Genomic DNA, 27171 nt, shown 5'->3' with positions numbered 1-27171 from the left:
CATGGGACAGTCAGTTTTAATCCTGTGCTCCTTGCTGTGCGAAATCCTCTTTGGGTTTTGATGAGAATAGTTTTCTCTTCCACGTGAGCTGATGGTAATGCCCTGGTATCTCTTTCAGTCAGTTTGCCTAGGAAAGGACCTTTGAAGTTTGGGAAATAGTTAGATTCGTTAAGTTCCTGGATCTGGATATTATTGCATTAGTTTGATGTAGACTGTTTTGAGGTCTTCTGACAACAGGCCAGACTTCAAGCCATTGTTCATGATAGCTGTGATGGGGTGGAAGATGAACAGTCGACAAGAATGTAATGACTATATGGACAATATGGACTACATATGGACTACTCTGGGGTTAGTACCCCAGGCTTTTATGAGATTTGGGAAGTCATTACTCCATAGAGGGTTGAACAAAAGTAGATTGTGTTGATCGGATATGGGAACTGAACTGAAGCCCTCATTAGTTTCAGCCTCAAAATATTTTTCAATTTTTTGAGTTTTAGGGGTGAAGTGCCACGAAAAGGTGTCACATAGTTCTTGTGTGTGGGAAGTTTTCGAGGTTGAACATTCTGGCTTCAAGAACCCGGTGATCGTCTTGTAAGGTTGCTTGGTGGGGCATGTTGCTTCAGAAATTCTATGCTAGTAGTGGAGCCTTTTTGCATTTGTGACTGCAACTTTGTAGATTCACGAGTGGTCTTGAAGAGTCAATTTGCTCTTAGTGTTGTTTGTGTTTTTCTAAAGCATTTTCAGAGGCCTTTAGTTAGATTTCAGCGATTTCAGCTCTGATGACATCCAAACAGCTTTCTGACACTGATGCGACCTCAGAGTCGTGATGCAGCCCACGAATGACATCAACTTGGCATGCAACCGTAGAACTGAGAAATATGAGTTGTTAGGCGATTATGTTCTAAGCTGATACCAGGAGGTGAGACAGTCCACTCAGGTCATTCTCCTAGTAGATGTTTTGGCAACTGTTTCTTTAGATTTGGCCAGGGGGCGGAAAGTAAAGGATGAATAGCATTAGAGTATGGTCAGTTTAGATAACATACTTGCCGGGGACAGAGATTAAGAGGGGCCTGCTTTTGAATTAGGTAGAAGGATTACTCTGTAACAAAGTTGATGGATATTCCATCCACCCTATTAGCCGTGCATTATATATCCTGTCGACCTTATTACAATTGCCATAGAATATGTAACCCATCTACCAAACTCTGAATCAGGCCCTAAGTTATCTATGGGCAAAAACTGTATCCAGGTTGTTATGTTATTACATATATCAGTATCTCTGTATCAGTTAAGACTTATGGGCCTGATTTAGTTCTTCGTGGAGGGGAATACTATGTCACAAACGTGAAGGATATCTCATCTGCCGTATCACCATTATATTCTATGGAGATCTGAATACGGAGGGTGGGATGTCAGTCACATTCTTGATATCACAAGTGGATGTTAATGGTACTTAGGTATGTAGAGAGCATAAAGAAGCCATATTTCTCGACATCATCATCACATTTGTGACGGAGTAGTCCATCCGCCAAGAACAAAATCAGGCCCTCAGTGTCTTGCCTCTGTGTTCCGTTGCGTTGATGAGGTGTTTCATGTACTTTCATAGGAATGTTGCCCTGTTGTGTGGCTCTCCATCTACCTCGGTGATTTGATTGAATTACACTGGCAGCATTTCACTGAGGGGGATGCAGGAGAGGAGAATAAGGTACAGCGGATTTTTCAGATCCATGGGGATTATCATGTTTGTAGAGCATAGACAAGATGGAATTCTGGCTCTTGGAGGCTGGAGCACACACAGAGAATGACAAAGACATGTACTCCCGGGGCAGCTGAGTCAGGAAAGCACACGTACTGCTTCTGGGGGCTATAAGTAAAGACAGAACTGGAGAGGTGGGCCCTGATAATTTTGTTTATTTTCCGGCTGCCATTTGACGCTATAGTTAGTTTCAGATTTTACACGCACAAAACCATTGAAACGTAGCTTTTATAGTTATTTCAAATAATTATAACTCGTGCCCTAAGGTAACTATAACTCGCACCCACGCCATGCATTGCTAATTACCCCAGATATTACATCAGTCATGACCTCTTCTATGACATCATTAATAATATCACTGTAACATTTTCAGTAAACTTGTTGATGAGAAAACTGTGCTTGGTGAGAGTGTGTGTTATAATTACCTTAGGGTGTGAGTTATAATTACTTGAAATTACTTTAACTATAACAGCTACATTTCTATGGTTTGTGTGCGAAAGATCAGAACCTAACTATAATACTCCTGAAACCTTTGGTTCTTCAGTGAATTCCTAAGGTTTTTTTAATTCTAATTCCTAACTATAATATTCGTGTAACCTTTGTTTTTTTCAGTGAGTAATATATATATATATGTATAAACATATACATATATAAACACACACACACACATACATATAACACTCTCAGAATGTCTAATCAGGGATCAATCTCTGACAACATAGCGCTCGATACTCAGCGGGACAGGGGCACCCACGACAGCCCCGTGGAGGGCTCTTTTCCCCTGTCGCTCTACACTTCCTGGTGTGGGGGTCGGAGTTCCCTCAGAAGGAGCTGTGTGTCAATTTGTCTTATTCATGTCCCTGGTGACTGTCTCATTTACCCCTTCCCCTGGTCTTGACTTGATTGTTGTTTTAACAATGTTGGATTCCATGGCTGAGATCTGGGGTGACAGTTCCATGGTCAACATGTTCTGAGGTGCAAGGTTCTCTTAGATCTCTCTGGGTTTATTGTATGAGTTGGGCTCAGATTTCATCTGCTTCACTGGAAACTCTACACTTGCTGGCTCAGCTCTACTTGGAAAACATCCTTGTTTTCCTCTGGGCTGCTTGCCTAACAGGGGTTCGACGCATGTCTTGAGCCTTGCAACTGTGGTGTTTGGCAGTGATGTGATTAATCTCTGCATGTCCCTACTTGTGTGATGCACCAGGAACCTTTTTACTCCCTCATCTTTTTTTGGATGGTCTTCATATAGTTCTCTACCCTTGCTCCAGAGTCTCCATCCACAAGCCCGGGCAACGTGCCCTATTACCATGTGGAAGTGGTTGATTTGCAGTAGATCTGAGTTCAATGACCTGATGCGTACTCTAGTTTTCACAGGTTGGAGGGCTTCCTTTTCTTTACCCTATCTGGGTGCATGTTGAGTATGTGTTGGCGTGAGTGGTTATGTTGCTTTTGCTCACCTCCTTTCATGTTCCTCATTTGCACACATTTGCTGTTAAGCCTTCACTGTTTGGGCATCTATCCAGCAGTGGGTCCTCCTTTAAGGGCAGAGGAGCGTCGCCCCTCTGCCTAAAATGCCCCCCAGGGATGACAAATAAAATGGAAATAAAGCTAATTAGCTACCATTATATTTTCCCTCCTCCCATCCTGAACTGAGCGTCAGGACGGTGCGGGGCCACTGCTGTTGAGTGGCATTAGTGAGCTTTCACAGTTTAAAGTGCGCATGTCCCTTTGGTCTGCTGTCTTGCGACGACCAGCCAGACATGTGCACTTCAAACTTCTCTAACCTAGCTGTCATAAGACAGCTGGGTTAGAGAAAGCACAGGCCTCCAGTACTCTTAAGAGCGCTGAGAGAGGCCTCTCCCTCTAATCCTGAAGCTTTGTTTATGCTGGTTACAGGATTGCTTCAAGGGATTTGCTGGAGCCCAAGGAGACCAGAGTGAGGAGGACATCAGATGTCGTGCAGCAAGCACGGCAAGTGTTTTTATTCACACACACCACTCACCTTGCATGCATGCACCCATGCAGCAACACCACACTTGCCCACCCCACGCCCCACTCTGCCTCCATGCCAGCCGCTGCTGCACCTATGTTTTGTTTTGGGCTTGAACTACATCTCTGCTTCTACTTTTCTTACAGGGTTTTGTCACTTTTAATCAGTCAATCAATCAGGATTTGTAAATCGTGGCTAATCACGTGACAGGGTATCCAGGCGCTTGCAGGTCCTGGAGGCTTATTCGAACAGCCAGGTCTTGAGGGCCCTACAGAACTCTGGAAATGAGGTGATGGTCCATAGTTGTACGGGAAGGCTGCTCAAAAAACAGAGAGAGAAAAAAAAGGAAACAGCAGTGAAAGTGAGGGAAAAGCAAGGAGAAAGCACACAAAACGGGGGAAAAACATGAGAAGGCAGTGATAACAAGGGAAAAGCAAGGAGAAGGAACTCAAAAAATGGGGGAAAAGGCATTTGTTGGTGTTTGTGTTCGGGGATCATGTGCCATCTAATCTCCAGTCATGTTCCTTTTTTGGTGTGAAGTCTGGGCTACAGAAGAGGGCATCCCTCTGCAGCGTCACTCGGGTATCTGTTTGCATCAGCAGGCTGTTAATTCCACACTCCAGTGAGATGGTGCATTCCAGTAACTGCTGACACCTGGCTGTGTGAAAAAGCAGCTTCAATGAGACAGGTGCGCATCACATCTCAACCTTAGGAATGCCAAAGAAATTATAAGAGCTTCACTAACACATCCTTCTGTCCTGACCATCAACCTGTCTGTCCCCCCTTCCCTAAACACGCCACACTATACCCAGCAACCAAACCTTCTTTCCATTCGGAACAAACATCTAACACCTCACTTCATGTGTTAACTTGTAAACCCTTAGCTCTCCCCCCCTGAGCTGATCCACCGGTACAGCAACGCAGTCAGCCTTATTTGTGTCCGTACCTAATGTCTAAAACCTGCCATCCAGAAAAATTCTGAAAGAATTTTGTCTTTGCCACTTCTGGTACCTACCTATCCATTTTAATCCAACAAGTTTGACAACCACTCCCTCATCTGCAATAAAGAGAGTTCCATCCCCACAAAAGACAAATAGACATCGTCGTCCATGAAAAAAGGCTTGAACTCATACCCAATACGTACATATCTCCACCAGCAATCGGACCTCCACCCCACCAGCCTTTTATTCACACCTTACATGCAGCCCCTCCTTTCAGTGTCTGTGGCAACTCCAGTCCTAAATACATGCATCCCAAACTCCCCCACTGAGCAGTCTTAAGGCCTTACTCAGAACATACATTTGTGCCACCAAACAAGCTGGCAAACATCTCCCACTGGGTATCTCCCCAATAGCACCCTACTTACTTGTGCAACCTTTGGTCTCTCTTACATGTTCTAATAAGCACGTCAATCTTGTCATCACATACCCATGCTCTGTCCTCCCCAGCCCTCCCCAAGTAGTTCTAAAATGAGGAACCCACTGAAAAATAGCCACACTATGGTCACTGAAAACAAAATCACCTGCAGCCAGCACACCATGTCCAACACCTGCAGCAATCTCCCCAACAATTCAATGAATTGTGTCTCCGTATTTTGCTTGACGCTCCTCTCTCCCAACATTCCGGAATCAGCTTCCCCATGTCTCCCCCCGAAGGTTCGTATCCCCAAAACAACTCACCGTGAAATGCAACACCGGACAACTTCCCTGGAAGTGAAATGGGTGACAATCCTTTTTCAATAACACATAAAGAAATTGATGGCGTCATTTCTTCTGTCTACCATACCAACTTCGTCGCTTGTTCTGCTGTTTGCTCCAGATTGTACAAACTCTTGCCAAACTCGAACGTACGTTCTCTGTGTAGACTTCCCCAGTGACCCTGCAATCATCTCATCAGTCTCTGCCTCCTACATCCCAGAGCTCCACCAGTACCGCTGTCTATAGCAAGACTGCTCCCAGTGCTAGACCAGGGGACCTCCTCCACTGAGAACGAGACAGAGCATCCGCAATGTCACTGACAGCCCCAGGCACATGCGTTGCACAAAATTGAATATTGTAAGTGAAAGAGCCCGGCACAAAATCTTCGATTTGTGCCCTTATGCCTGTTGATGATAGTGACCACGGCCATATTGTCCACATTGAAGGACACTTTGCTGTTCCGGAGTACTCCTTCCTCTACACTTACAGGACTCCGGCCACTCCTCTGCGCACCTTTTGTCATATCAGAACAAACCAGGATTCCCCCTGGCTGCATCTGAGAACATTTTAATGAATCACTCCTCGCCCACACGTTCAGAGGGTTTGCCATTAAATCTGCTCATGAACACCTTCCAAACCCTCAAATCTGCCTTTACACTTGCAGTCTTACATACCCTATAGTAAAGCACATTATATCCTCACAAACTCAATCCCAATCGTGTGCAAAAGTGTGCCCTGCTTTTACCACACTACAGGCAAAACTGATCTGACCCAATATAACCTGAATATCACAGCCTTCCGCCTTCTTTCACCCCAACATTTCCTCTAGGAACTTTAAAAAAGAACTTGCTTTTCTTCAGGAAACTTGGCCTCCAAATCAGTTTCAGTCCCCAAATAGGGCAGTACCCTTTTGGGCACCATCGTCTTCTCCTGTGCCAGATGAACCGTGATGTCTTGGATCATGTCTTGAAAGGTAGCCAACATCTGTGCACACTGCACTGGGTTTGCTGACCTACTGGAGGAAAATCATCCAAATAATGAGTAACTGAGTTAACCCCGGACTTAACTCAAAAACCCACTGGAAAAAGGTGCTGAACCTCTCGAACAGTGCACATGAAACCGAGCAGCCCACAGGCAAAACTTAATCTACTAAAAACAACTCCCAAGCCGTATACTTAGCAACTCGTAATCCTCAGGGTGCACCAGCAGTAGCTAAAAGGAAGACTTGATGTCACTATTTACCAGGTGTGCTCACACCCCTGTCTTCCACACCAGTGTAAAAGCCACACCACCATGGAATAAGACACTGACGTCAATTCTTCCTAAATGTAGTCACTCCCTGAGTTCCCGTCTGGCCGGGCCAAATGTTGTATGAGTTGAAAATCACCTTGTGCCGTTTGGGCACCACGTCAATGAGAGATGTGATCAGGTTGTCCTTCAAAGGCCAATTGGCAAATAGTCCTTCCACCCTGCCCTCACTTACCTCTTTTATTAACTTGGCCCATACCACCTCTGGCAATGCTTTTCTAAACACGGATTCTTCGCCCCTCCTTCACCAGTAGCGACCTCGAAAGCTCAAATTAAACCCAAGTAAAAACCCATCACCCAAAATCTCTTTATCCCGCTTGTCACCATACACCTACAGCCAAAACTGCAGCCAGTCCAACTTAATTGAAATACATACCTTTATTCCACTGAGCCAGGAGCATTTCTCAGTGGCCCACTTCCCCTCCTCTGAATGGATGTTTGTCAAGACACCCTTGTGCCTACCCTAGAAACCATGTAGGACCTAGCAGCGTGTAGTAGGGTGTTTGCAGCTGCATTCAAAGTATTCATCCCTAAATCAACAATACTAATTGGTACAAAATCCTCTGTTGTATCCCTAAAACATCCCCAACCGCACAGGACATATTGTTTGGGGTCAAGGAAAGCAAGTTTTCATGTTTATTTTGTCTGTGGGACAAGTAGGCCCAGCCCCCTGCAGCACAAACCCTTTGGCTGCTAGTTTATAGTTCATTATGGATCAAGGAAGGGCACTGTCTGAGTGGATGCATGCTACAACTGTTCAAACTTGTATTTATGTTTCATGAATGCGAAGTCTTTATTATTAGGGTGGCCGTTCTGAGGAAATAATGCAAGTTCAGACTGCACTACTGACAGTGTTTCCAGTACAAAAATATGTTCACACGTTTGCAAAGTTTAACATTATGAAGCTATGTATAATGCTCTCAGAATTCTCTCTGTTTCAATGCAAATATTTGAAGGAGCTTGAAATAAAGACTGATGATTTGTTGCTTTCAAAGTAAAATGCTCTCAAAAATTCAACTGGGAAAAAAACATTTTGCTAAACTACTGTGAAATTTTAGTTATTATTTCTTTGAAGCATCATTTAGTAAAGTGTTGGTGCATGCTAGTATACGCAATAAATATTCATAATGGAAAATCAATGTAACCAGTTTCAACAAGATTATGGGAAGCATGAAAAAAACAAGCACTGGCAAAGCCAATATGTCGACATTGGTGGTCAGCCTTTTGTTTTGTAAATCTATGTCTTGTTTGACATGATTTTTGTAAATCTTTATTGTTGTGAGAGCTGCCGGGCCCTAACAAACATAACAAACATTGGCAAAAAGCACAAATATTTTTTTGTCTCAAAAATTACACATTTTCACTTTCGGTCCTAGTACTGAACAAATTTACTTTGTGTGCTTTCACTCACAGTGAAGCCTGCCGACAGATAGAATTTTAATAAACACCAAACATCTTGGTAAATGCCAGACCTAAATAGGGGCTCATTTCTTAATGACAATCACAAAAGTGCACACAGGGTATATGTCCTTACATTAGTGCAGAATTACACCTTACATGAATTCACAAGAATTTACAAATGTTTGCAAGGAAATTGTACTCCTAGAAAATATTGATGAACTGTATTTTAGCCTGAGCAAATATAGATGGGTAACTTTGCTCATACAAAAATCTGTTGATCGTTTACAAGTTCACTTTCCCTTCAACCACTTTTTCCCAACCCTGGAAGAAGTTTTACTTCTTCACTTGTCAGGAGTCAATTTCCAACCCTTCTCAGTACTGGAAAGGATTAGAGAAGAGCTGGTGAAAACCCCTAAAACATGCAAGTTAGGCTTCACACTGCACAAGAACAACTGCTCGTTGTTGTGAGTCGCTCGTCAATTTCCCTGGATCCCGCTTACCTGCTGCTTGCCATCTGCTCCAGTTGCCAATGCTCCTGGATTGCACTTACTTGCTGCTTGGCATCCGCTCCAGTTGCCAATGCTCCTGGATTCCACTTACCTGCTAGCTGGTATCCACTCCTGTTTTCAAAGTTCCTGGCTTCCGTTCAGTCGTCTCTTCATCTCGTGTAGGGTCACCTGCTTCCGAACTTCTGGTTTCGGTCCTCAGCACTTCTTCCGTCATTGTAACTTTTTGGGACATATAGCGCTGACGTGGAGCGTCTGGCCCATCAACCTTTTCCTGCTTCACGGCGCTGACTCGAGCTCTTCAACCTCCTGAAATATGTGGAAAGACAAGTAAGCAATATTGCTGTTGCCCAGGGCAGTGAATGATATTGTAATGCCTTTAGTAATTATTGAGGAAGTTATCTGAGGTTTTCTGGATTTCTTCTTGAATTACGACAAGTATTCATTGAACTCTTTTGGAGACAGAGCCACAAACCTTCCTGAAAGGAAAATAGAACACGAGTTGTTCTAATTGGTTATAGTATGTAACATCAACAGACAGTCCAAACAAACTATTATTCATTTATTACTGAGAAACAGATGATGAATTAAAGCAAACGTTTAGTGACACATTCTTCTTTACAAGGTAAGAGGAAGGGACAATAGGTATGTAGAATCCCGTATTGCACTTTGTGTTTACGTACATCTCCATTATTTGGAGCCCTAATAGTTTGTTGTCTGTTTTAGGAACACAGAAGGCCAGGAATTGAAGTCATGAGGTGTCAGTCTGGGGTTTGCACTATTCTATCCTTGTCCCTTCATAAGGGTGAGCCAGGTGAGATCGTTATAGCGATCTGTCGGACTTGCTGGGAGGTAGGGAACATTACCTCATGCCCATTTTGTTTCTGTGAAAAGATAGATGCCTGACAGGTTTACACGGATTCCAAAGGGCATTCCAAACCTGGAACTAGTGCTTACTCCAACATCCAGCCCCATTATGTAGATTTTCTCAAAGGTGGCAAATAAGGGAATTTCTAGTATTCAAACCTCACTATATTATGAGCCTTGGCATAATCGGCGAGGCTATTATCAGAGCTCTTACATAATGAAATTGCAGCCATAATTTGTCGCCGTACTACGTGGCACCATAAGGACAATTGGATTTTTTTACAGGACAAGTAGATTTATGAGGCAACCTGTCCCATGGACAAGTAGGTATTTTGTTAAATTCCACATCCCTGACAAATCGTTGTTCAATTCCACCCATTACCCTTCTGCATCTACTGACAACCTTGCCCTGAATTCTTCATTGTAACGTACCTAGGCAAGTCACCCAAATGTTATTTGGGCTTTCCTTATGAGATCCATATATTTAAAGACATCTCCCAAGGTACTTCTGCAATACATGCTGGCATAGATTAAAAATGCTGCGGTCCATTTTTCTATAGTCGCCAGTACCCTTGATCAGCACACAAGCATATACGCCTCCTCCTGGGACCCCCAATTTGCATGAACCTCCCTGTGCAGCAATTTTAAAACATCAATATAATTCCCTTTCCAAACGGATTCCAAATAGTTTCCCTCATTGCCACCATGAGGTGGGCCCCCAAAGGCTTTGTAAGGCCCATGTACAGTAAATTCTTGTGCTTCAGTTCCTTACTATCTTTTGGTCTTTACCATCTTGCCCACCCATACTCCTTTGGACCTCTGCTGTTTTTTTCTCCTTCCCTTCCTCCTTCATTCCAATCCCCTTATCTCCCACATACCGTGTGCAAGCACAGCCCCCGTCACGCAAGCCACTATGTGCCCCACCCCAGTACAGCATACACCTGCCTTTGATAAATGGTACTTGCTGCTCTTACCAGGACACAGGGGCCTGCTCAGAAGCAGTCCGTCCAGCCATTGAGTTTCTCCACTTCTCACTTCTGGTCCTTCATTTTGTTTTTTCATTGGCCCTTGTGCCTGCAAAACACCAATGTTTTGCCCGACATTAACTGCCCGACGCCGATTTGACCTATCCATGTCTTCTCTTCCGCCATCTCCACTCCTTTGCCTGCATTTCATCCTGCTGCTGTGTCTCTGTTACCTCCCTCTCTTCCACCTCCTGCATCACTTATCATAGTTCAAATCTGTGGTATCCCTACACTCCCTCTTCTCCCCAAACCACTTGTACACGGCCTTTCTCCATCTCCTACACAACCATTTCCTTGGTCATCCAGCCATGTTTCCTCTGGCAACCATGAATTCTGTCCTGCTCAGTCCTGAAGGGGTCCACCGTGGGTGTCGGGCTTGCTTCACCCGACCGTGCCCTTGCTTCTTGCCAGGGTGGCCGAGACACACTAGACTCTCCTGGTTCAGCATTCTTCAGTCTGCGAATGCTGTGTGCAAATCGTGACGTCTACTACAGCTGCATGACCACAACTTTGCTGTAATCCCTGACCACAAACCTACCCTATGGGCCCCTCCTGGGGCACCCACACGTGCATGCCCCGATGTACCATCATCTTCATCCTGAGAAACAGGAGCTCCCATTGGTGATCCCAGCTTGTGGTGTGTCTTTTTCACCCTCTTAATTCCTGGTAAGTTAACTTTTTCCCACTCATCCTCCTGCATGTCTCCTCTGACTCCCAACCTTGTTGAAACCACCCTCCCTGCTCTGTCTCCTGAGCGCCAGGTTGAGCCTTCTTTGCCAGTGCCACCCCTATGCACACACTGCCCAAGGAATGCTCCCTGTGCTGCATTACTACTGCTTTCTCTGTTTCTGCAGGGGGAGTGCACTCGCACGCCAACCTCATCCTGCACTGGGGTTGTTCTGCTGCCACCTCTGCAGACAGTGGCAACGCCCCCTGGTGGATGACACAGTCACTGGACATCGAAGGCCTAGTTTGGCAGACAAGACAGGCAGTGGTTGACGATGAGCATCAATGGGAGAAGCTACAAGTAAGTCCACCAGGCCCCTCCCGACTCACTCTCCCGCTTAACAGCTATTGTTTGAGACGTCAGAGACCCACCCGCCTTGGAAGGATGTAATGAGCTTCTACTCTTGCAGCTCATCCCACCTGCTAGGCCCTTGATCCAAGCATTGCCCTTGGCTTGCCCCACATCTCCACTTTTCTTAACCTTATGTTTGGGGACTGCAGAACCACCACTCCTCTGCTGCTTGCCTCACAGGCCGTAATGGCTTTGGCACGCACATTTGCTTGAGAAGCCATAGCTCCTTCAGTGCTGCAAGCTCTTCCATCAATTTATTATTAGTAATCACATTTCTTTTTTAGATTCTACCTCAATGAACGAGGCTGCATATTCGCACAGCCACTAACTAGCACCTTGTGGCCAGCGTGCACTTACTCAGCAATAACCCCCTGCTCACTTACCGCCTCAAAACCCCAACTAATGGCCCAGTCTCTCAGCTGATCTTCACCAGCTTCACTCACCCAAAGAACCGGGGGGAAGGTTCCTTAGTTGTCTCCACCCAAGATCTCCTTGTTGGTGTTGAGTAGTGGCCGGTCTAGGAAAGTGGAGTATTATGCAGTGATGCCTGTTAGGCTTCACTATGCAATACTCTAACAATACCCCAAATATGGTCCTTGGATTCACATTAATAAATCCTTAGCTTAGACCTGGTAGTGAGACAAAGAGCAGTCAGGCTACTTAAACATGAGAAATATATGTAATGTGTTAAGCATTTCAGAGTACCAATGTGCACAATAAATAATTGTCACAACTCAAAAGAAATCTGACGGCAATTTATAAAAAATAAAGCAGATTTTTATATAAATTCAGACTCCAAAATGAAATAAATCAGTTCTGCATAACCGGAGTTATAGATTTTAGAGTGAAAATAAAATCGGTACTTTTATAAGCTGTCAAACTTTACCATTGCCGTCAATGGGAAAAATCACTAGTGACACTCAGCCACTTGTGACACTCAGCCACTTGTGGGGTGAGTTCAGGGGAACCCACTGATAGTTAAGGTTGTGCTGGTCCCAGGACCCAGCTGCGACAGCCAGACCAATTTAACCTGGCTTGTGGCGCCCAGGTACCAAGGTGCCCTGGCTGTCCTTGTTGCTGAACATGGAAGACGCTGGTGCTGAAAAAGGGTACGTTTGAGACTTGGTCACTTGCAGGTCGAGTTCGTGGGAGTCCACTGGGGGTTAAGCTGGTGTGTGCCCCTGGACCAGGATGCACCAGGAAGAACAATTTCACCTGCCTGGGCGTCTCAGGTGTAGAGTTGTGCTTGGCTTTCCTTGGTGCTGAACAGGAGCTGCGTAGCTAATTTTACCACTGGGATGGTACAGGTGAGGAAATGAATGCAAAAACTTGACAACGGAGCTACAGGTGACATCAGATGAAGGTGTTTAGATGTCCCCTTAAGTTGCAGCATAGAGTAAGGGTGGTGATGACCAGATTGGGCACCAACAAGCCTTGGCAGGGGTAAGGTGGAGAGGAAGATATCGCCCTCTTCTGGAGGTCCAGTGGAAAATGGTAGTCTGCTGACACTTGGAGGAAAGCTGGAGTACACTTCCCACAGTGCACTGGACCAATTATCTTTGGGTGATCCATCTGAGGGCCCGATCGCCAGGGCTTCTTTGGATCCAGTAAGTGCTTTTTACCTGCTGTGGGAAGGGGACTAGTGCCACAAGTCCAAGGGAGTCTGGTCTTGCCTTTGGCTCACAAAAGGTTCCCTCTTGCTGGGGAAGCAGTCTTGGGTCCAGGACAAGCTACTGCCAAACAGTTCCATGAAGGTTGCCACAGGTCCAAGGTATCATGCCTTTTGTTAGTGCAGGATCCTGTTGTCATTGATGCAGGTCTCTTCTTGTCTTGTCTTCGCAAGTTGTTGCATATCTGAAGTTCTGATGCCAGGGAAGCCCCTTAAATCCTAGATTTAGGGGCATGAGGGGTGTGGGTGCAAGTAGCTAATGGGCTACTAGCCCCAGCAGCTAATCCTTCTCTGAAGTCTGAAGTGACCACGTCCGGTGGGTTTTGGCACCATTTCTACCCAGAACCCTCAATTTTGTCACTTTTCAAAGTGGCAGAAGTCTTCCTCGGCTGTACAGGCCAGGCTGCCCACCCTAGAGGTGTGGCTAGCCTTCTGAAGGTGTACGCCCAGGTCTTTGCCCTGACTCCTGAGAGCGTTCACACCTCTGCCCATGGGGTCAGAATCCTGTCTTGATGGTAGCAGCTGTGGGCTGGCAGCCAGAGCACTGGAAAACTGGGGTAACTTGGTGGGCCCAGCCCTTTCGGAGTCCATGCCACATTGCTCTTGGTACAAGACTCATGTCAGGGGTGAGAAGGCATGTTGTTTGATACCAAACATGACCCACTTCAGCGGTGCCATAAAGGAGTTGGTGACCTCGGGTTTGCAAGGGAGGCAGCCCATTCTCTCCTATGGACTGACATTCACTTGTAGTAGCCTTTAATAGAAAAGGCCACTATAGGGAGATATAAGCTTACACTTATATGTCCATACCTTTAATATAATGCACCGTGCTTTCTGGGCTCCAGAGCCCTACCTTAGGGGTGACTGACATATATTAAAGCAGTGCTTGGTGTGGGCACAGTTGAGTTTGAGCGGTCTGCTCTGCTCCTGCAGTCTGCGGTGGCAGGCCTGCTGTCAGTAGTTTACTTGAGTCACTCAGGCTGGCACAAACAGTGCTTCAGGCCCTCGTGACCCCTTTAACACCCATGCCATACCATCTACTAGGGACTGATAAGGGGACTAAAGTGCTTGCCAATTTGGGATGCCAATTCACAGTTACCAATTTAGGGAGAGAGCACTGGGGCGTGATTAGAAAGCTCCAGCGCCCTTTCAGAATCATAAGCAACAGCATGTAGAGCAAAACGTTGGGGTGACCATCCAGAAAGGGCACTATCCTACAACAAGGATTACTGTGTTGGGCCTTTGTCTCAGGCTCACGTGGCAGGAAAATGTTGGACACCGCCAATACTGACACGCACACCCACTGCTTTATGTTGAGCAACCCATAAGGACTGGGTCTCGCCCTATTTAATAACTACCCCCTGCACGTGACGGGCCATAGCTTAACCTCGCCTCTGCAAAGGGGGAGTCGACAGCGGGATCAAACCGGCCCCAGCATAACATAGATGGCTCAAAATGCAAAGTCATGGGGGTCCTCCTGCAATAAATGACACAGACTCATTGGAGGTGATCTGCCGCTGGCCGTATGCGTCTGACGAGGGCTTTGGTACCATCCTGCCGATTGTACCAAGATGGCTGGGAGAGTGGGGGTGGTCAGAAATAGGCCAAACTAAGGGAAGGCGACTGTCGACTCCTTAAAAAGACAGGAGTGACTGAGCAGTGCTAAAACAACATTTTGTTGTTTTCATGTATATAGCTGATCAGGATTGGTGCAAAATTACTTACTACTTGTGCAGCTTTGCAATGACCTGTTCCCAAGTGTCACCGGGAGACAGCAGCAATGACCACTGTGTGTAAACAAAAAGCAAATACAAAACAGAAGAAAACATAGAACATAAATAGATTTTTTAAATAGTTTTTCTTGTACATCTAGAAGGAACTGCAGCTAAAATCGAGATGTCATATCTTCACACAACCCTCTTAAGAGAACACCGTTGTCACAGCTGTATGGGAAGAAGGAACCACCTGTGAACACTGCTCTCACCAGTGTATGGAAGGAAAGAAACACGTGTGACCACAGTTCTCACAGGTGTATGGAGGAAAGAAGTGCATGGTAACACTGTTCTCACAGGTGTATGGAGGAAAGAAGAATGTGTGAACACCGTGTATGGAGGAAAGAAGCGTGTGTGAACACTGTTCTCACAGGTGTATAGGAGGAAAGAAACACGTGTGACCACTGTTCTCACAGGTGTATAGGAGGAAAGAAACACGTGTGACCACTGTTTTCACAGGTGTATGGAGGAAAGAAGAATGTGTGAACACTGTTCTCACAGGTGTATGGAGGAAAGAAGCATGTGTGAACACCGTGTATGGAGGAAAGAAGCGTGTGTGAACACTGTTCTCACAGGTGTATGGAGGAAAGAAACATGCGTCAACACTGCTCTCACAGGTGTATGGGAGGAAAGAAGCGTGTGTGGACACTGTTCTCACAAGTGTATGGAGGAAAGAAACATGTGTGGACACTGTTCTCACAGGTGTATGGAGGAAAGAAGCGTGTGTGGACACTGCTCTCACAGGTGTATGGAGGAAAGAAACAGGTGTGAACACTGTTCTCACAGGTGTATGGGGAAAGAAGCATGTGTGAACACTGTTCTCACAGGTGTATGGAGGAAAGAAGCGTGTGTGGACACTGTTCTCACAGGTGTATGGAGGAAAGAAACACATGTGAACACAGCTCTCACAGGTGTATGGGAGGAAAGAAGCACGTGTGAACACTGCAGGTGTATGGGAGGAAAGAACCATGTGTGAGCATTGCTCTCACAGGTGTGTGGGAGGAAAGAAGCGCATGTGAACACTGCTCTAGTAGGTGCATGGGAGGAAAGAAGCACGTGTGAACACTGCCCTTGCAGGTGTGTGCAAGGAAGGAAGCACGTGTGAACACTGCTCTCGTACGTGCATGGGAGAAAAGAAGCTCATGTGAACACTGCTCTCATTGGTGTATGGGAGCTGCTCTCCCAGGTGTGTGGAAGGAAGGGCGTGTGAAAACTGCTCTCACAGGTGTATGAAAGGAAAGAGGCACGTGTGAACACTGCTCTTGCAGGTGTTTGCGAGGAAAAAAGCATGTGTGAACACTGCTCTCGCAGGATTATGGGAGGAAAGAAGCTCATGCGAACACTGCTCTCACAGGTGGTGCGTGTGAACACTGCTCTTGCAGATGTCTGGGAGGAAAGAAGCACGTGTGAACACTATTTTCACAAGTGTATGGGAGGAAAGAAGCATGTATGAACACTGCTCTTGCAGGATTATGGGAGGAAAGAAGCATGTCTGAACACTGCTCTTGCAGGTGTGTGGGAGGAAAGAAGTGCATGTGAACACTGCTCTAGTAGGTGTATGGGAGGAAAGAAGCACATGTGAACACTGCTCTCACAGGTGTGTGGGAGGAAGGAAATGCATCTGAACACTGTTCTCACAGGTGTGTGGAAGGACTGAAGCTCGTGTGAACACGGTTCTCACAGGTGTATGGGAGGAAAGAAGAGTGTGAACACTGCTCTTGTAGGTGTGTGGGAGGAAAGAAGAGTGTGAACGCTGCTCTTGTAGGTGTGTGGGAGGAAAGCAGCATGTGTGAACACTGCTCTTACAGGTGTAGGGGAGGAAAGAAGCGTGTGTGGACACTGTTCTCACAAGTGTATAGAGGAAAGAAACATGTGTGGACACTGTTCTCACAGGTGTATGGAGGAAAGAAGCGTGTGTGGACACTGCTTTCACAGGTGTATGGAGGAAAGAAACAGGTGTGAACACTGTTCTCACAGGTGTATGGGGAAAGAAGCATGTGTGAACACTGTTCTCACAGGTGTATGGAGGAAAGAAGCGTGTGTGGACACTGTTCTCACAGGTGTATGGAGGAAAGAAACACATGTGAACACAGCTCTCACAGGTGTATGGGAGGAAAGAAGCATGTGTGAACACTGCAGGTGTATGGGAGGAAAGAACCATGTGTGAGCATTGCTCTCACAGGTGTGTGGGAGGAAAGAAGCGCATGTGAACACTGCTCTAGTAGGTGCATGGGAGGAAAGAAGCACGTGTGAACACTGCCCTTGCAGGTGTGTGCAAGGAAGGAAGCACGTGTGAACACTGCTCTCGTACGTGCATGGGAGAAAAGAAGCTCATGTGAACACTGCTCTCATTGGTGTATGGGAGCTGCTCTCCCAGGTGTGTGGAAGGAAGGGCGTGTGAAAACTGCTCTCACAGGTGTATGAAAGGAAAGAGGCACGTGTGAACACTGCTCTTGCAGGTGTTTGCGAGGAAAAAAGCATGTGTGAACACTGCTCTCGCAGGATTATGGGAGGAAAGAAGCTCATGCGAACACTGCTCTCACAGGTGGTGCGTGTGAACACTGCTCTTGCAGATGTCTGGGAGGAAAGAAGCACGTGTGAACACTATTTTCACAAGTGTATGGGAGGAAAGAAGCATGTATGAACACTGCTCTTGCAGGATTATGGGAGGAAAGAAGCATGTCTGAACACTGCTCTTGCAGGTGTGTGGGAGGAAAGAAGTGCATGTGAACACTGCTCTAGTAGGTGTATGGGAGGAAAGAAGCACATGTGAACACTGCTCTCACAGGTGTGTGGGAGGAAGGAAATGCATCTGAACACTGTTCTCACAGGTGTGTGGAAGGACTGAAGCTCGTGTGAACACGGTTCTCACAGGTGTATGGGAGGAAAGAAGAGTGTGAACACTGCTCTTGTAGGTGTGTGGGAGGAAAGAAGAGTGTGAACACTGCTCTTGTAGGTGTGTGGGAGGAAAGCAGCATGTGTGAACACTGCTCTCACAGGTGTAGGGGAGGAAAGAAGCATATGTGAGCACTGCTCTCGTAGGTGCATGGTAGGAAAGAAGCATGTGTGAACACTGCTCTTGCAGGTGTGTGGGAGGAAAGAAGCACGTGTGAACACTGCTCTCACAGGTGTATGGGAGGAAAGAAGCACGTGTGACACTGCTCTTGCAGGTGTATGGGAGGAAAGAAGTGCATGTGAACACTGCTCTAGTAGGTGTATGGGAGGAAAGAAGCACATGTGAACACTGCTCTCACAGGTGTGTGGGAGGAAGGAAGCGCATGTGTGTATGTGAGGAAAGAAGCTTTTGTGAACACAGCTCTCACAGGTGTATGGGAGGAAAGAAGCATGTGTGAACACTGCTCTCACAGGTGTATGGGAGGAAAGAAGCATGTGTGAACACTGCTCTCACAGGTGTATGGGAGGAAAGAAGCACGTGTGAACACTGCTCTTGCAGGTGTATGGGAGGAAAGAAGCACGTGTGAACACTGCTCTCACAGGTGTGTGGGAGGAAAGAAGCATGTGTGAACACTGCTCTTGCAGGTGTGTGGGAGGAAAGAAGCATGTGTGAACACTGCTCTTGCAGGTGCATGGGAGGAAAGAAGCGTGTGTGGACACTGCTCTCACAGGTGTATGAGATGAAAGAAGCGCATGTGTGTATGTGAGGAAAGAAGCTGTTGTGAACACAGCTCTCACAGGTGTATGGGAGGAAAGAAGCACGTGTGAACACTGCTCTCACAGGTGTATGGGAGGAAAGAAGTGCATGTGAACACTTCTCTAGTAGGTGTATGGGAGGAAAGAAGCACATGTGAACACTGCTCTCACAGGTGTGTGGGAGGAAGGAAGTGCATGTGAACACTGTTCTCACAGGTGTGTTGAAGGAATGAAGCTCGTGTGAACACGGTTCTCACAGGTGTATGGGAGGAAAGAAGAGTGTGAACACTGCTCTTGCAGGTGTGTGGGAGGAAAGAAGCACGTGTGACACTGCTCTTGCAGGTGTATGGGAGGAAAGAAGTGCATGTGAACACTGCTCTAGTAGGTGTATGGGAGGAAAGAAGCACATGTGAACACTGCTCTCACAGGTGTGTGGGAGGAAGGAAGCGCATGTGTGTATGTGAGGAAAGAAGCTTTTGTGAACACAGCTCTCACAGGTGTATGGGAGGAAAGAAGCATGTGTGAACACTGCTCTCACAGGTGTATGGGAGGAAAGAAGCATGTGTGAACACTGCTCTCACAGGTGTATGGGAGGAAAGAAGCACGTGTGAACACTGCTCTTGCAGGTGTATGGGAGGAAAGAAGCACGTGTGAACACTGCTCTCACAGGTGTGTGGGAGGAAAGAAGCATGTGTGAACACTGCTCTTGCAGGTGTGTGGGAGGAAAGAAGCATGTGTGAACACTGCTCTTGCAGGTGCATGGGAGGAAAGAAGCGTGTGTGGACACTGCTCTCACAGGTGTATGAGATGAAAGAAGCGCATGTGTGTATGTGAGGAAAGAAGCTGTTGTGAACACAGCTCTCACAGGTGTATGGGAGGAAAGAAGCACGTGTGAACACTGCTCTCACAGGTGTATGGGAGGAAAGAAGTGCATGTGAACACTTCTCTAGTAGGTGTATGGGAGGAAAGAAGCACATGTGAACACTGCTCTCACAGGTGTGTGGGAGGAAGGAAGTGCATGTGAACACTGTTCTCACAGGTGTGTTGAAGGAATGAAGCTCGTGTGAACACGGTTCTCACAGGTGTATGGGAGGAAAGAAGAGTGTGAACACTGCTCTTGCAGGTGTGTGGGAGGAAAGAAGCACGTGTGAACACTGCTGTCAGGTGTAGGGGAGGAAAGAAGCATATGTGAGCACTGCTCTCGTAGGTGCATGGTAGGAAAGAAGCATGTGTGAACACTGCTCTTGCAGGTGTATGGGAGGAAAGAAGCACGTGTGAACACTGCTCTTGCAGGTGTATGGGAGGAAAGAAGCACGTGTGAACACTGCTCTCACAGGTGTGTGGGAGGAAAGAAGCGTGTGTGAACACTGCTCTTGCAGGTGCATGGGAGGAAAGAAGCGTGTGTGGACACTGCTCTCACAGGTGTATGGGAGGAAAGAAGCACGTGTGAACACTGCTCTCACTGGTGTATGGGAGGAAAGAAGTGCATGTGAACACTGCTCTAGTAGGTGTATGGGAGGAAAGAAGCACATGTGAACACTGCTCTCACAGGTGTGTGGGAGGAAGGAAGCGCATGTGTGTATGTGAGGAAAGAAGCTTTTGTGAACACAGCTCTCACAGGTGTATGGGAGGAAAGAAGCATATGTGAGCACTGCTCTCGTAGGTGCATGGTAGGAAAGAAGCACGTGTGAACACTGCTCTTGCAGGTGCATGGGAGGAAAGAAGCGTGTGTGGACACTGCTCTCACAGGTGTATGGGAGGAAAGAAGCACGTGTGACACTGCTCTTGCAGGTGTATGGGAGGAAAGAAGCATGTATGAACACTGCTCTTGCAGGATTATGGGAGGAAAGAAGCATGTGTGAACACTGCTCTCACAGGTGTGTGGGAGGAAAGAAGCATGTGTGAACACTGCTCTCACAGGTGTGTGGGAGGAAAGAAGCATGTGTGAACACTGCTCTTGCAGGTGTGTGGGAGGAAAGAAGCATGTGTGAACACTGCTCTTGCAGGAGGAAAGAAGCGTGTGTGGACACTGCTCTCACAGGTGTATGAGATGAAAGAAGCGCATGTGTGTATGTGAGGAAAGAAGCTGTTGTGAACACAGCTCTCACAGGTGTATGGGAGGAAAGAAGCACGTGTGAACACTGCTCTAGTAGGTGTATGGGAGGAAAGAAGCACATGTGAACACTGCTCTCACAGGTGTATGGGAGGAAGGAAGTGCATGTGAACACTGTTCTCACAGGTGTGTTGAAGGAATGAAGTTTGTGTGAACATGGTTCTCACAGGTATATGGGAGGAAAGAAGAGTGTGAACACTGCTCTTGCAAGTGTGTGGGAGGAAAGAAGCGCGTGTGAACACTGCTGTCACAGGTGTATGGGAGGAAAGAATCATGTGTGAACACTGCTCTCGCAGGTGTGTGGGAGGAAAGAAGCGCATATGAACACTGCTCTTGCAGGTGTGTGGGAGGAAAGAAGCACGTGTGAACACTGCTCTTGCAGGTGTGTGGGAGGAAAGAAGCGCATGTGAACACTGCTCTTGCAGGTGTATGGGAGGACAGAAGCGCATGTGAACACTGCTCTTGCAGGTGTATGGGATGAAAGAAGCGCATGTGTGTATGTGAGGAAAGAAGCTGTTGTGAACACAGCTCTCACAGGTGTATGGGAGGAAAGAAGCACGTGTGAACACTGCTCTCACAGGTGTATGGGAGGAAAGAAGCATGTGTGAACACTGCTCTCACAGGTGTATGGGAGGAAAGAAGCACGTGTGAACACTGCTCTCACAGGTGTATGGGAGGACAGAAGCGCGTGTGAACACTGCTTTTGCAGGTGCGTGGGCGGGATGAAGTGCTTGTGAACACTGCTCTCGCAGGTGTATGGGAGGGATGAAGCACGTGTGAACACTGCTCTCGCAGGTGTATGGGAGGAAAGAAGTGCTTGTGAACACTGCTCTCGTAGGTGCATGGGAGGGATGAAGCACGTGTGAACACTGCTCTCGCAGGTGTATGGGAGGGATGAAGCACGTGTGAACACTGCTCTCGCAGGTGTATGGGAGGGATGAAGCACGTGTGAACACTGCTCTCGCAGGTGTATGGGAGGGATGAAGCACGTGTGAACACTGCTCTCGCAGGTGTATGGGAGGGATGAAGCACGTGTGAACACTGCTCTCGCAGGTGTGTGGGAGGGATGAAGCACGTGTGAACACTGCTCTCGCAGGTGTATGGGAGGGATGAAGCACGTGTGAACACTGCTCTCGCAGGTGTATGGGAGGGATGAAGCACGTGTGAACACTGCTCTCGCAGGTGTATGGGAGGGATGAAGCACGTGTGAACACTGCTCTCGCAGGTGTAGGGGAGAGATGAAGTGCGTGTCAACACTGCAGTCACCGGTGTTTGGGAGAAGAGAAGCACGTGTGGAATTCTCCGCTACCCTCAAACAGTGACTCAAAAAAGTGTTGATCATTTTAACAGCTCATCCCATAAAAGTTGTCAGAGCTCTACACCACAGACCGCAGATAGAACTAACTGGAATACACAGGGGATCCCACAAGCACCCCAACTATGCCTGACTAATTTACAGAAACTCCAACTGCCTGGCATAGAATTCCAGAGAGGTCACAGGTCAGGTATGGTCCCACTTTTATGGGAATAGCTTCTAGTGAAGGCATTTTCTCCGCTCTCGTTTCCTCAAACTACAACTCACCAAAGGATTTCTTTAGACAGAACTACTGTACAACTGCACGCAAGGGAAACCAGCAGAACGGTGGCTCTCTTCACACCAGTGCTTAATTTATAAACAAGTATGTGCCAGGGCCCAAGGTGTTTCATACGCGTCCTCTGCAGTTGGCTCCACCCACAACTCCTGTAAATACTAAGAAATACCACAGCCAGCTTTACCTACTACAGGTACACTCCAACAAGTGTGACATTTTGGACTATTCCAGGTTACCTCACACCGTAGGAATGGCCAGGACGTCGTAGCTTTATCATTTTTGTAAACAGTTAAACTCTCCACTGATGTGCTCTTCTATAAATGTACACACAGTGCCACCACTGAGGGGGACTCTGGAAAATAGTTGTGTATCACTGGAGAACAACAGCACAAATTAAGCTCGATTTCAGCTCCAAATTGGTGTTTAGCAGAAACGGTACTTAAGTTTGTGTTTGTATGGGCATCTGCCTCGTGGTACTGCCTTAGTGGTACTGCTAGGTCCTACCTAAGTGGTACTGCCAGGTCCTACCTGGTACCACCAGGTCCTACCTAGTGGTATCTGCCAGGTCTTACCTAGTGGTACCGCCAGGTCTTCCTAGTGGTACCACCAGGTCTTACCTAGTGGTACTGCCAGGTCTTACCTAGTGGTACCGCCAGGTCTTCCTAGTGGTACTGCCAGGTCTTACCTAGTGGTACCACCAGGTCTTACCTAGAGGTACCGCCAGGTCCTACCTAGCGGTACTGCCAGGTCCTACCTAATGGTACTGCTAGTTGTTACCTAGTGGTACCACCAGGTCTTACCTAGCGGTACCGCCAGGTCCTACCTAGTGGTACTGCCAGGTCTTACATAGTGGTACCGCCAGGTCCTACCTAGTGGTACTTCTAGGTCACAGTGGTAGTGCCAGGTCCTACCTAGTGGTACTTCCAGGACCTACCTAGTGGTACCGCCAGGTCTTACCTAGTGGTACTGTCAGGTCCTATCTAGTGGTACCACCAGGTCCTACCATGTGGTACCGCCAGGCCATAGCTAGTGGTACTGCTAGGTCACAGTGGTAGTGCCAGGTCCTACCTAATGGTACTGCCTAGTCCTACCTAGTGGTACTTCCAGGTCCTACCAAATGGTACTGCCAGGTCCTAGCTAGTGGTACTGCCAGGTTCTACCTAATGGTACCACCAGGTCATAGCTAGTGGCATTGCTAGGTCTCAGTAGTAGTGCCAGGTCCTACCTAATGGTACTGCCAGGTCCTACCTAATGGTACTGCCAGGTCCTAGCTAGTGGTACCACCAGGCCCTACCTAGTGGTACTGCCAGGTCTTATCTAGTGGTACCACTAGGTCCTACCCTACCTAGTGGTACTGCCAGGTCCTACCTAGTGGTACTGCCAGGTCGTAGCTAGTGGTACTTCTAGGTCACAGTGGTAGTGCCAGGTCCTACCTAATGGACCTGCCAGGTCCTACCTAATGGTACTGCCAGGGCCTAGCTAGTGGTACCACCAGGCCCTACCTAGTGGTACTGTCAGGTCCTATCTAGTGGTACCACCAGGTCCTACCATGTGGTACCGCCAGGTCATAGCTAGTGGTACTGCTAGGTCACAGTGTTAGTGCCAGGTCCTACCTAATGGTACTGCCAGGTCCTAGCTAGTGGTACCACCAGGCCCTACCTAGTGGTACTGCCAGGTCCTATCTAGTGGTACCACTAGGTCCTACCCTACCTAGTGGTACTGCCAGGTCTTACCTAGGGGTACTGCCGGATCCTATCTAGTGGTACTGCCAGGTCCTACCTAGTGGTACTGCCAGGTCCTACCTAGTGTTACCGCCAGGTCGTAGCTAGTGGTGCTGCTAGGTCACAGTGGTAGTGCCAGGTCCTACCTAGTGGTACTGCCAGGTCTTACCTAGTGGTGCTGCCAGGTCCTATCTAGTGGTACCGCCAGGTCTTACCTAGTGGCATCTGCCCTAGTGGCTTCTATGGTGAAATACATAGCGTTTTTTTAACACATCAGTGCTCATTTTCGTCCCTCTGTAATCTGTTGCAGGTACGCTGAGGGCACTGAGCACATCTCATGACCCTTTGGTTCAGGTATAAATGACCCTGTAAGTCAGTGCTGCCTCCAGGACATGCCTGTGCTCGTTGCCCTTGCTCCATGGCTGTCAGGTTCACAGATAATCTGCTCTCTATGGTTAGATTCTGCAGTTTGGGAGCCACCGGTTAAGGTTGTTCAGGTTTTGGGGGGAACAATATTCTTTGAGCTAAAAACAGTTTTGGATAAAAACAACCTGTTTCTGTGGGAGTGAGACTTAGAAATAGAGAAGACTTATGGGAATTTGCAAATAATAGACAAGTTCAGTTATACTCCATCCCACTGATGTTTTATATTTCCCTGAGTACAGTACTGGCACATGTTCATATACAGGAAATTAATACACAATGCTACTGATTACTGACCCGTTAGGAGCTGAAATACTCGGAGCAGAGGTTTCATGGCGCAGTTTCTTGGTCACTGCTTCTAGTGCGCTGCAAAGTTTCTTCAGACCCCCTTATTAATTTATGCGGGTTCCTCTAATAAACTGTAGTTGTTATGAAAAGTTGTAGATGAAATGATCAACTAGACCAGTGGCTCCCCCACCTGTGGTCTGGGGACTCGTGTCGGTCCGCGAAGGCTTCTCCGGGGGTCCGCAACTGCTTGGAAACTTAAATATAATTATCAGATTATTAAAGTGTACATAAATAAAGTGCCTAAATGTACAGTTATTTTTTTAGATGTACTGTAAATTTCAAGGAATTTGAAATTAGAGGCTAAAAATTAAATTGGTGTCCTCAGATAGATTTGTGGGAGCAGTGCAGGTGCATCAAACAGAATATAGTGTGCACGATGTGTGGCTTGAACTGAATTTAGAAAAACTCCAACCTTCCTATTAAAAGTTTTTTTTTGTATTTGTTTGCAAAATAAATAAAATGTGTTATCATTTCTGTATACGTTTGGTGGAATGCTTTTTTCTGTATTTTTTTGTGCATTGTTTTGCAGTTCGAATCATCAACAATGTTTAGGCAGGGGTCCCCGGCTTCCAGTAATGACTCGGGGGGGGGGAGGCTGGATTCCAGTAACAATCCAGTGGGGGTTCCTGGGTTCCAGTAATGAGTGGGGTGGGGCATAGAAGTCAAAAGGTTGGGAACCACTGAACTAGATATTTAGGATGTAAATAAATTAAGTGAGGTTAGTTTACTCAGAATTCACAGTAACAAATGACACGATTTCAGACCCGGTTTGAGGCAGAGCAAGAAATATAGATGGGAAGAGGTCGAGGGTTCTTACTTGTAATACTTGGGGGGTCTTCACCGGGACAAGGAGGTAACACACATGCAGCAAATCGGATGTCCAGCTGGGTACCAGGAAAATAACACTTGGTTCAAGAAAAATGTGGTGGATTTCACCAAACCTGAGTGAAATTTGAGTCAGTTCCAGATCCACCAAAGGGAGGCACTGTGATTTGTGATGCCCAGAGAAAGCAGTGCCTACGTAAACCTGCATTCACCCCCAGTGACCAGTCGCAGGTTATGTTTTAGTCACTAAAGTAAACGTGTTTGTCAGTATAAAGAGTAATTGGTGTGAGGGATTGTTTTCCGGAGTATGTTGCCGGCAAGAGTTACTGGGTGGTATCCTTTGATGAGCGGTGTTGCAACGCGTCATTTGCTCCTGCATTGCAGCTGGATTAAAAAAGTTTCTTCCCTTCCACACTCCACTCTTCGGGGTGAGCAGATTAAGCAGTCGCGGCATGTTACAGCACATGGAAGAGGGTTTAGAGCTCTGGTGTGTGACACAAGTAATTATACACAACAGACTCCATGTGCTTCAGAGCTGTGTCTTTCAAATAGACAATGTTTTTGTTTGCATGTAGGAAGAGTAGGGCAGTTAAGATATTACTACACAGGAGGTTCTGGCATCTTCTGGGCCTACGAATTGGATACAATTGCACCATCACCACTGGGGGTATCTGGGCGCTCGGGTGCATTGTCTCCATTGATAAACTAGGTCTTGAGTTTCTTTCTGAAGTCTGCAAGGGAGGGAGCTGTTCGGAGGTGGAGGGGCAGCTCCTTCCAGGTCTTGGCAGTGATGCAGAAGGAACTGCGATTGCTGTGGATGTGGTTGAGGGCTACTGAGGAGTAGAGCAGATCTTGGAGTGGCATCTCTTCTGTATGGGGAGCCAGTGGAGGTTTCTGAGGAGGTGGTTGATGTGGGCCCAATTGAGGAGGTCCAGAATGAGTCTAGCTGCCGAATTCTGTATGGTCTGGAGTCTGCTGAGGAGTTTGTGGAGATGCCGGAGTAGAGTGCATTGCCATAATTGAGGCGACTGGTGATGACGGCCTGGGTGACGGTTTTCTTGGTGTTGCCTGGGATCCATCTGAAAATTCTGCGGAGAATGCGGAGGGTGTGGAAGCAAGAGGAGGCGACTCCATTGATTTCTTGCTTCATGGTCCGCTCGCTGTCGAGGATGATGCGGAGGTTGCGTGCGTGGGCTGTTGGCGCAGGAGTGGTTCTGAGTTTGGCTGGCCACCAGCTGTGGTCCACTGCATTAATTCTTTATCATAGCTAGTCAGTGCCACAGATGATCAAGAAAAACTGCAACAATAAATCATGTTGGCCTTGAAATATCTGCCTTTACTCTAAGCTCCCTGAATGCAGAGATTCCGCAGCATTTTTTAAGCACTACAAAGACTTAACTTGGGCTGGTACAGTTTTGAACTGACA

The sequence above is a fragment of the Pleurodeles waltl genome, chromosome 8 (genome assembly GCF_031143425.1).
Source record: "Pleurodeles waltl isolate 20211129_DDA chromosome 8, aPleWal1.hap1.20221129, whole genome shotgun sequence".
Lineage (NCBI taxonomy): Eukaryota > Metazoa > Chordata > Amphibia > Caudata > Salamandridae > Pleurodeles > Pleurodeles waltl.
Note: the sequence above shows the minus strand (reverse complement) of the source record.